The sequence below is a fragment of the Bos grunniens genome, chromosome 29, assembly GCF_055505025.1.
Source record: "Bos grunniens cultivar Pamir isolate PY7600 chromosome 29, Bosgru_T2T1.0, whole genome shotgun sequence".
Lineage (NCBI taxonomy): Eukaryota > Metazoa > Chordata > Mammalia > Artiodactyla > Bovidae > Bos > Bos grunniens.
This window is the reverse complement of record NC_141193.1, coordinates 26,540,823-26,551,792: the sequence shown is the minus strand read 5'-3', so window position 1 is coordinate 26,551,792 and position 10,970 is coordinate 26,540,823. Positions and strand designations below refer to the sequence as shown.

The 10,970-nt window shown below is 39.1% G+C and overlaps 1 long non-coding RNA gene across 2 annotated transcripts in view; it reads right to left on the bottom strand.

The window, feature by feature from the left end:
* Nucleotides 1-3,946: 3,946 nt before the first annotated feature.
* The window catches only part of LOC147342435 (uncharacterized), a 103,926-nt gene continuing 96,902 nt past the window's right edge, over nt 3,947-10,970 (bottom strand). For both annotated transcript variants that reach the window (XR_015157797.1, XR_015157795.1), the window contains exons 3-4: nt 5,865-5,923; nt 3,947-4,085 (exon numbers count right to left, since the gene is read on the bottom strand). This is a non-coding gene — a long non-coding RNA (uncharacterized LOC147342435). The remainder of the gene's footprint in view (nt 4,086-5,864; nt 5,924-10,970) is intronic.

The following is a 10,970-nucleotide window of genomic DNA, read 5'->3' as shown; positions in this document are numbered from 1 at the left end:
ATGGTCCTCAAAACAACCGGAGCCCTCACTACCTCTATTTTCTCACCCCTAAGCACTCATTTTTAAAGAAGTTGCTTACGTAAGTTGCTAAATAAGTTGATTTTCCTTGTTATAAAATTATATGTGTTAATTATAGAAAACTGAAAAAGTATAAAAGAATTTATCCATAGATCTGTGACTTAGAAACAAGTGAATCTTTCAGAGATTTTTCTATTCATCTAGTCTCTATATATTAAACTATAAAATTGAATCTGACTCTAATTATAGTTTCATAGGCTTTTACTCACTTTAAGAATATTTTGTAATTTTTCTATATCATCAAGTTCTCTTTAGAAATACATTCACTTAAATAACAACTTGTACATGAATGTTCACAGCAACCCTAATTACAATAGCCAGAATAGAAGGTGAAAACAACCCAAATATTCTTCAGCTGATGAATGGACAAACAAAATGTGTTACACCTATACAAGGGATATTATTTAGTCATAAAAAGGGATGAAATAGTATCTATGAAAGTGAAAGTTGCACAGTCGTGTCTGACTCTTTGCGACCCCATGAACTGTAGCCTGCCCGGTTCCTCTGTCCATGGAATTATCCAGGCAAGAATACTGGAGTGGGTTTGCCATTTCCTTCTCCAGGGGATCTTCCTGACCCGGGGATCGAACCCAGATATCCTGCATTGCAGGCAGATTCTTTTCCAACTGAGCCACTAGGGAAGCCCAGTATCTATACTACTGAATAGACAAATCTTGAAAATGTTAAGGCCACATATTTTATGATTCTGTAGATATGAAAAGTCCAGAAGAGGCAAATCCATAGAGACAGAAAGTGGATTAATGGTTGCCAGGGGCTAGGGGAGGGTCAATGAAGAGTAAGGGGCTTAGTGGGTAGGTTTTTTGGTGTGTGTGGAGCAGGGGGGGCGTGATAAAAATATTCTGGAACTAGATAAGGGTGATGTGTATGTACCAAATGCCATTATTGTACACCTTATAATGGTTAAAATATTCAACTTTAAGATTATATGTATTTTACCACAATAAAAAAGATATTTAATAGTTGTTCCCCCTAGAACAGATAAATGACACAAATACCACAATAATTCATTAATGACCCATCCACATGTATGATTCATTAATACATAGTCATTCTTTAGCAGGGACCTATGAAAATTGGACATGGAGAAGGAAGTTTTAAGATAGGAAGGCAAAGGGAAATCCCCGGCTGTCCAGTAGTTGGGACTCCGTGCTTTCACTGCAGAGGTGCCTGGTTGGGGAACTAAGATCCTGCAAGCCATGTGGTGTGGCTAAAAAATAAATAAATAAGGGCAGGCAGAACACAATGGGAAAAAGAACCTCCTTGGCATCACCCAGAGTGAGTGCATTTTGGCACTTAGAGGGCCGGTTAGCAAAGAGATGAATGGAGAAAGGAAGAGAGATCGAAGCAGAGGAAGACTTTGGTTTACTTCTCTAGATTTGTAGTACAAGCCCCACAAGTGGCTTGGAGAAGATGGCTGGGAAGGTACAAGACACATTAACACAAATTGTAAACTGCTTAGGAGTCTGTCACTGCCTTTTCCATTACTGTAGTCCTAAAGGTTGGCACAATGTCAGGTACATAGTAGGTGGCAGGTGCCCAATAAACTTTTTTAATTTAAAGGAATAATGGAAATTTCACAGTTTTCTTGTCATAATATTTGCTTGTACATAACAGAAACTTCGTCAAATTAATTTAAGTAAGTTTAGCATGAGGATAAAGATGAATTTCCCGCAATCCAACTGCAGAATGCACAGCAAGGTCTTGTGAGAACAGAACAATTATCCGTTCTTTTCCTCTACCTGGAGCCATGCAGATCTCTCACCTTGACTCCTTTGTCCATATCTAATCTACTCTTCCTCTTACAGATTAGTTTCCTCTGCAAAACTTTTAGTTTTTATTCTTTCAAAATTCTAGCTGCATGAGGCTTTGGGTAGACACGTTGACTACTTTGCACACCTACAACTCCGATGAACAACACTGCTGACTGACTCAATCTCAGCTTGATTCAAGTGTCTACGTCAGAAAAGTGGCTGTGACTAGGCTGGAATCATGCAGTTAAAGACTCTCTCTTCTAGGCTATGCGTAAGAGATTTTCAAAGACGGATCATTGTTTGTGGAGGCAATGGTAGTGCTATGACATGGATAAGTGCAAGGGAATCGTATTCCAGCCTTTGAAGCTTTGGGCCACAGCCCATGGGCCTATGAAAATGTCTTTAGGCTATAAAGTGTCACTGTGTGTGCGTACGTGCTAAGTCACTTCAGTCGTGTCCAACTCTGTGCGACCCCATGGACCGTAGCCAGCTGGGCTCCTCTGTCCATGGGATTCTCCAGGCAAGAATATTGGAGTGTGTTGCCATGCCCTCTTCCAGGAGATCTTCCTGACCCTGGGATCGAACCTGCACTTGTTAGGTCTCCTGCATTGGCGGGCAGGTTCTTTACCACTAGCGCCACCCGGGAAGCCCCTAAAATGCCACTAGAGTCATAGAAATACCATCAGCAGTATGCTCCAGTGACTCATCTGCTTCTCAAGTCACTATTTTTCAAATGGATGCTAGCCTCCGCAAATGGAGATCAAGCTACAAGGGTAATCACTTAGTCATGACATATATTGTGCAAGAGTCCCTTCTAATAATTAGCATCTTGTCTCTGCTTTCCATGGGCACTCTGAGTTCACGGGACTATTAAGAGTCCACAGTCAGCCAACAATGAAAATCAGAGTCCCTCCCTCTCTCTTTTCTTTTCAACTAACGTATAACTGACCGATAACACTGTGCTGGTTTCAGGTACGTAACATAGAGATTCAGTATTTCTACACAGGGAAAATGATCACCATGATAAGTCTACTTACTATCTGTCATCATACAAAGTTAATATAATGTTATTGATTATATTCCACACACTGTGTATTTCATCCCTGTGACTTATTTTGTAACTAGAAGTTTGTACCTCTTAATCTCCTTTACCTATTTCACTTAGCCCCTCAAGCCCTCCTCTCCGACAACCACCTGTTTGTTTTCTGTATCTATGCATCTGTTTCTATTGCCCTACATTTGCTTTGTTTTTTAGATTCCACATATAAGAGAAACTGTATGGTATTTGTCTTTATCTGACTTATTTCACTTGGCATAATATCCTCTAGATCCATCCATGTTGTTGCAAATGGTAAGCATTCTTTTTCTTTTTTTTTTTTTTTTGCAATCTTTCTGAAATTTCCAGAATTTCAACCTTTCTAGCAACATGCATAGAAGCACCTAGGAACTGATGTATTAATTTGGATTAATCAGCAGTGTTGAGGCAGGAAAGAAAATAGTAGCTTTCTACAGTGAGTCCACCTGGTGCTGATGGTCTGAGGGAGTCTTCAGACTCTTTAACGGTCCCCTAAGTGGCCTGAGGGGGCAAGGCTACCTCCAAGTCCCAGCTTATTCTTGAAGCTTTCTGTGTGTGTGTGTGTGTGTGTGTGTGTGTTTTAACCATTTGGGCTACATGCAAAGTTTAACACATATCAAGTTAAAAAGTTAGACCTAGAAAAAATAACATAAATGTGGTATATTTTAATATTTGCTTGTACATATTGTTACTGGTGGCTCAGATGGTAAAGAATTTACCTGCAATGTGGGAGACCTGGGTTCTATCCCTGGGTTGGGAAGATCCCCTGGAGAAGGGAACAGCTACCCACTCCAGAATGCTGGCCTGGAGATTCCCATGGACAGAGGAGCCTGGTGGTTTACAGTCCATGGGGCCCTGAAGAACTGAACACGACTGAGTGACTTTCATTTCACTTCATTGTTATAACAACACTGGATCAAAATACATGCGGAATAGTTAAGGAAAAAACACTTGCATTTCCTTCATTCTGGTATTCTGCACTGCGTTTTAATTAGTGTGACAATAAGACTCTCAAAAGCCATCGTGTGAACAAAATTTTTACAAAATGATTTATTACTGAAAGGCCCTAATTCCAAGTTACAGCATATTAATTTCCAAAGTGTCTATAATCTAATGCTTTGTTTCTAAAATCCTTAGTGGGTCCCAGATAGAGTTTTGTCCTGAAAAAAAAAAAAAAAGATAAGTTCCAGTTCTTTTCTCAAAATACTTTTGAAAATCATTCATTTTTAAATCTTTAAAGGCCTAGGCTGTTGGTTAACTTGAGAGAGCACTGGGGCTGACTGACAGCGTCTGTCAGAGGCAATGAACTCCACTCCAGCGTTGCCTTTATGCTGCTGTGTCAAGTTGTTCAACTGTGACCCTTCCATCTGTTCCAGCTAATCTGAAAGTCATTTAGACCCGCTTCCCCATTCATTTGAAACACAGCACATTCTCCTGTTAACACACATATGCAAAGTTGTCTGCTGTCAGCAACCTATGGGTTTTTTTGAAAAGTCTCACTTACAACATCTGTATAAACATATATACAACAGAAAATCCATTTATTGACTATTACTGCCTTCCTAACTTAACTTTTTCAGACCTTTCTAAGTATAGGGCCATTTTGGATAGACACTTAGTATCTATTGTCACTCCAAATTAATTTTTAAACAGGAATGGTCACTTGACTTTGACATTTCAAAAAAGCATTCTGTGTTATGTATTAAGACTTCTTGCGAATTCATGATCTTATTTTCAAGGATGCAGTTTACAATTGAAAATCTTTTCTTTAAAAAAAAAAAAAAGAAAATCTTTTCTTTTTTTGAAAATAAGTTTGGGAGGAAGCAGTCTAATTCATCAGACCTACTAAATCAGAATCCCTGGAGTGGGACTCTGGCAATCTGTTTATTCAAAAAGTCCTCCAAGTGATTTTGAAAATCAACCAGGTTCAGAAACAACTGATCTGATTTACTTACACTTTACTAAGATGCCTGGTAATACATGACTCTGTTTTCTTATCTGTAGGACTCTCATAAGATTCTATTAAGTAAATCACTTAACTAAAAGTAAAAAAAAGAAGTGTAATTAAAAAAAAAACAGGAAAGCTTATTTGAGGGATTTACACAGACATTTCCTTGCATTATGTGTAAATTGAAACTGCTTTTGGATGTAACACAATAGGAATACTCATACTGTGCTAAGTGAATTAAGACCTCCTTTGGTACAGACCTTTAAAAAAAAATTGCTTTGCTTTATTTTAACCTGTTTCCTTCTCTGTACTTACTCTGTTAGATCTGCACTGTGTAGACCTTGTGTGATCCTGTATGACCCTGAGTGAGTTACTTCTCCTCTCTGCGACTTAGTTTATATGAGGGAATTAAAATGATTTCTAAAGTCCCTTCTAGCTCTGACAGCGCCTGGGGACCTAAAACAAGTTCTAGACAACCTTTCCTCCTGATAAAATCACTTCTAGCCTAGAATGCAATCTCCAGCCAGACATAATTAGGGGATCACAAAGATAAAAAGTTATCAAGGTATTTCTGGAGAGTATTTCTGAGGTTTAGGAGTTTAAGTTTAAGGGACTACCCTTTGTGAAATGTTCCTAGAATCTAAATTGACAGCCCTAGCTCCAAAAGGTTTTTTTCACTAATCTACTCACAAAATGTGCCACTCTCTCCTTTGAGGTTCTATTTCCAACCATCAAAGATTCTTTATGTTACATCTGTTGAATTTATCCTTCCATATACATCCCATCTCCTTTTTGTGTCTTGAACACGTGTAGTTGAAAGAAACATAAAACTTCTGATGAGCTATGAGATCTTGAACAAATTATTTAATCTTCTCAAGCTTTAGGGTTTTGTTTTGTTTTTTTCATTTGTAAGATGGAAATAATATCTGCTTGAGTAGAAAATAACTCCTAGGTACAAAAGAAATAAGAAAGAAGCACTTTTTAAACTCACCCTGCTGTGCAGATGTCATTATTACTATCTGCAGTAGGTGGTCCTCCTCTGTGTCACCCCTGTGAATAAAGGATCATCTACTAAATGACTATTTGGAGACACCTTTGAAGAAAAATGGCTGGAGAAGGGAACAGCTACTCACTCCAGGATTCTTGCCTGGAGAGTACCCATGGACTGAGGAGCCTGGCAGGCTACAGTTCAAAAGGTCACACAGAATCGGACATGACTGAAGCAACTTAGCACACAGCACACCCGTACACATGGAGAAAAATGGAAGGGAACTGAAAATGTGTACCAAAAACTCTTAAACTTTAGGCATAATAAATTTATTTCTAAGAACATACCAAATTGTGCATTCTCTTTTTGCATAAAGATGTCCATCAAAGCATGTCTATAATAGCCCATATGACAATCAATCCAATATCCACAAGTAAATCATTATCTAGTCATCATTGAAATAGTATGTAGCCATTCAAAATGGTGTTTTGGAAAAATATTTAATGACTTAGGAAATGCTCAAACTACATAGTAAGGAGTTTAAAAAAGATGCAGACCTGTATTTAAGTAATATTGCAATTTTACGGCAAAATATATTGTCTAAATATATGTTAAGAAAAAAAGATAAATTGAAGTATTTATAGTGACTGTCAATAATAGGGGTATAGATAATGTCTGTTTTCTATTTATCTCTGTATTTTGCTTCAGAGGTTAAAGCATCTCCCTGCAATGTGGGAGACCTGGGTTCGATCCCTGGGTCGGGAAGATCCCATGGAGAAGGAAATGGCAACCCACTCCAGTATTCTTGCCTGGAGAATCCCAAGGAGGGAGGAGCCTGGTAGGCTACAGTCCACGGGGTTGCAAAGAGTCTGACACAACTGAGCTACTTCACTTTCACTTTCTGTATTTTGCAAATTTTTAAAAATGTATTTTTTTAAAAAGTCATCAATTCCTCCTCTCCTAAATTCCAAATCATATATTAATTCATCCATCAAAACACTGAGGATCGCCTGTCCTCTGCAGGGTGTGGTGGAGACATGGAGGTGGGAAACACAGTCATAGGCTTTACGGAGCTTACAGTCTAGAAGGAGAAATACTGTTCCTTATACAAAGAAAGGTATTAATAAGAAAAAGCGTCCTTAGAACAGTACAAATGAGTTGCCATAGAAGTTAAGAGAGGAAGTTTCCTTGAGAATGGAACACATAAACTGTTTATTAAGTCCTGTAAGAAAGACCACTGATATAATTAGCAGTTGATAGAAATGTGAAGAACTGACTCCTTAGAAAAGACCCTGATGATGCAGAAGATTAAAGGCAGGAGCAGAAGGGGATGAGGATGAGATGGTTGGATGGCATCACCCACTTGATGGACATGAGTTTGAGCAAGCTCTGGAAGTTGGTGATAGACAGGGAAGCCTGGCATGCTGCAGTCCATGGGGTTGCAAAGAGTCAGACATGGCTGAGCTACTGAACTGACTGAGAAATATTTTAATATGATTAGAGTTTGCACAGACTATACCTTCTCATCAGGAAATGGAAAGTATTTAAACTTTTACTTACTAGAATGCTCTTATCAAATTAAGTCCTGGCCTGGCGAACCCCATATTTGTCCAGAAAAAAAACATGAAATTAAACTCATCATCAATCCATTCTTAAGAGGTGATATACCCAAGAAGTTATCTGAAGAGATTTCAAATAGCACAAGGTCACCAAAATCATATGAGGGCACTTGGATTCTTCTAGCTACTCTTTCGGTCTCCTAAACTCAGGAGTACAATGTAGGTACCAAAGTGAAGAGGAAAAGAACACTTTCTATCCAGAGTCCAGAATTCTCTAAGAAAAAAAATAAATAATATAGTTGAAGTCTATGATGCTGAACCCCATAGTAGAATAAAAATAAAATTGTCCACAAAGCCATCTCATCTTCCACCTTCAAGAGCATCATTTTTTATTTTTAATTGAGTTGTTTGCTTTTTGCTGCCGAGTTGTTTGAGTTCCTTATATATTTTTTATGTTACCCCCTTATCAGATATATGGTTTGCAAATATATTCTCCCATTCTGTGGGTAGCCTTTTCATTTTGTTGATTGCTTCCTTTGTGGTATAGAAGCCTTTTAGTTTGGTGTAATTCTTTTGGTTCATTTTTGCTTTTATTGCCTATGCTATGGGTGTCATTTCCCCTGAATCATTGCAAGACTGATGTCAAGGAGCTTTTTCTTTGCTTTCTTCTAGAAGATGAATAGTTTCATGTTAATACATTTCAAGTTAATTTTTGTGTGTGATGTAAGATGAGGACCCAATTTCATTCTTTTGTTTATGAATCCCTAGGTCGCAAGAATGAGTCAATGTATGCAAACCAACAAATGTGATACACATTAGCAGAATAAAGGATAAAATCATATAATCATCTCAACAGACACCAAAAAAGCATTTGAAAAATTCAACATTTTTTTCATGATAAAAATTCTCAGCAACTTAAGTACAGAAGGAATGTATCTCAACATGATAAAGGCCATATATCACAAACCCACAGCTAACATCAAAATTAATAGTGAAAAGTTGAAAGCTCTTCTTCTAAGACCAGGAATAAGACAAGGGTACCCACTCTTTCATTTCCAATCAATATAGTGCCAGAATTTTGTAATGTATTCAAATGTTGAATCACCATGCTGTACACTTGAAACAAATTTAGTATTGTATGTCAACCACATTTAAAAGAAAACACTGGAAAATGTAGCCAGAGCAATTAGGCAAGCAAAAGAAGTAAAGGGCATCCAAATTGGAAAGGAAAGAGTTAGACTATCCCTGTTTGTAGACGATGTGATCTTATATAAAGAAAATCCTAAAGATTCCAGTAAAATATTGTTAGAACTAGTAAATGGATTCAGTAAAGTTATAGGATATAAAATCAACATATAAAAATCAGTTGTGTTTCTATATACTATACTATATACTAGGAACAAACTAATCAAAAAAGAAATTTAAAATTCCCATTTACAATGCAATCAAAAAATGAAATATTTAGAAATTAATTTAACCAAGGAGGTAAAAGATCTGTGCAATGAAAACTGTAAAACTTTGATGAAAGACACTAAGAAGACACTCATAAATGGGAATATCCTGCATTCTTGGATTTGCTGGAGTAGGAAATGGCAACCCACTCCAGTATTCTTGCCTGGGAAATCCCACAGACAGAGGAGACTGGCAGGCTACAATTCATGGAGAGAAAGAAGCTGGAACAAACATCCCAAATTAACACCCTTTTCACTGCTTTGCCCCAGAGCCAGCACAGTAAGGGTTCTGTCAACACTGGCAGAATACAGGACAGTTACACGTCCCAGAGTCCCCGGGACAGCCCTGGCTTCTGCCTGTTGTCCTAGAATACTTATTTCCTTTCACTCTCACAGTGGTCCCGGTTGAGTGATACATTATACACTCAGGAGCTTTGGGTCCACTGGACACAGGAGGGGGACAGCCCCAGAGAATGTTGGTGTCTGGTGTCTTGGTATGTTGGTAACGCTGGTATCTGAATGAATCAGAGAAGATTAATGCTGGTATCTGAGTGAATTAGAGAAATGTTAATGCTGGTATCTGGACAAGCCAGAGAATGTTAACACTGGTATCTGAATGAATCTCAGCCTTTCTCCACCTAGACTCTACCGAGGGCACAGTGAACCAGCCAGAACAACAGATGAGCAGTCAGCCAGGTAGAGGAAAGATTCTATTCACTATCTGCCACCAGGTCCCTAATGCAGCCATAGGGGACACACATATATCGCTTTCATTTGTCTTTCATTCATTCTCACACCTTCTGGGAAAGCTACTTGAGTGTGCTTAGAAACCCCATCTCCCCACTAGTAAGCTGGGGGGATGGGGTGCAGCTCAGGAACAAATGTGTGATCCAGGGTGGTCACACAGAGCATTTCAAATCCTTGCTTATGGGGTTGGTTCAGGAATAGACATGTGACCCAGGCTTGGTTGTTCAGAGTTCAACCCTGGATTGCTCACATCTGAAAAACTGCCTCTGCTACAGGACCCTGACAACCTGGAAAATCAATTTCAGGATATTTTGGAAATTGATTGAATCGCTGAGGAGTTAAGAGAAAGCTTGGTGTCCTTGGCAACAATCTTTACCCTATGAGAGCACAGTCTACCTAAGAATAGAATCAACACAGAGGAAAGGCAGGATAGACAGAGTGGTGGAGAGAAAAAGACAAATCCTAAGGACAGTGTCTAAATCTATGTATGTAATGAGGCTCAAAGTTAGTGTTTCCCTAAACTTTTAAGTTAGGAGTGAAAGTGAGAGTGAAAGTTGCTCAGTCATGTCTGACTCTTTGCGACCCCATGGACTATACAGTCCATGGAGTTCTCCAGGCCAGAATACTGGAGTGAGTAGCCTTTCCCTTCTCCAGGGGATATTCCCAACCCAGGGATCGAACCCAGGACTCCCGCATTGCAGGCGGATTCTTTACCAGCCGAGCCACAAAGGAAGACCAAAGTTAGGGGTAAAGTTACTAATTTCCTTTTCTAAAAAATTGAGTTTAAGTTGGATTTCTAGCTCTTGAAAAACAACAACGAGAACATTCAGTTCAGTTCAGTTCAGTTCAGTCGCTCAGTCATGTCCAACTCTTTGTGACCAAATGAATCACAGCATGCCAAGCCTCCCTGTCCATCACCAACTCCCGGAGTCCACCCAAACTCATGTGCATCAAGTCGGTGATGCTATCCAGCCATCTCATCCTCTGTCGTCCCCTTCTCCTCCTGTCCCCAATCTCTCCCAGCATCAGGGTCTTTTCCAATGAGTCAACTCTTCACATGAGGTGGCCAAAGTATTGGAGTTTCAGCCTTAGCATCAGTCCTTCCAATGAACACCCAGGACTGGTCTCCTTTAGGATGGACTGGTTGGATCTCCTTTCAGTCCAAGGGACTCTCAAGAGTCTTCTCTGACACCACAGTTCAAAAGCATCAATTCTTCAGTGCTCAGCTTTCTTCACAGTCCAACTCTCACATCCATACATGACCACTGGAAAAACCATAGCCTTGACTAGATGGAACTTTGTTGGCAAAGTAATGTCTCTGCTTTTGAATATGCTATCTAGGTTGGTCATAA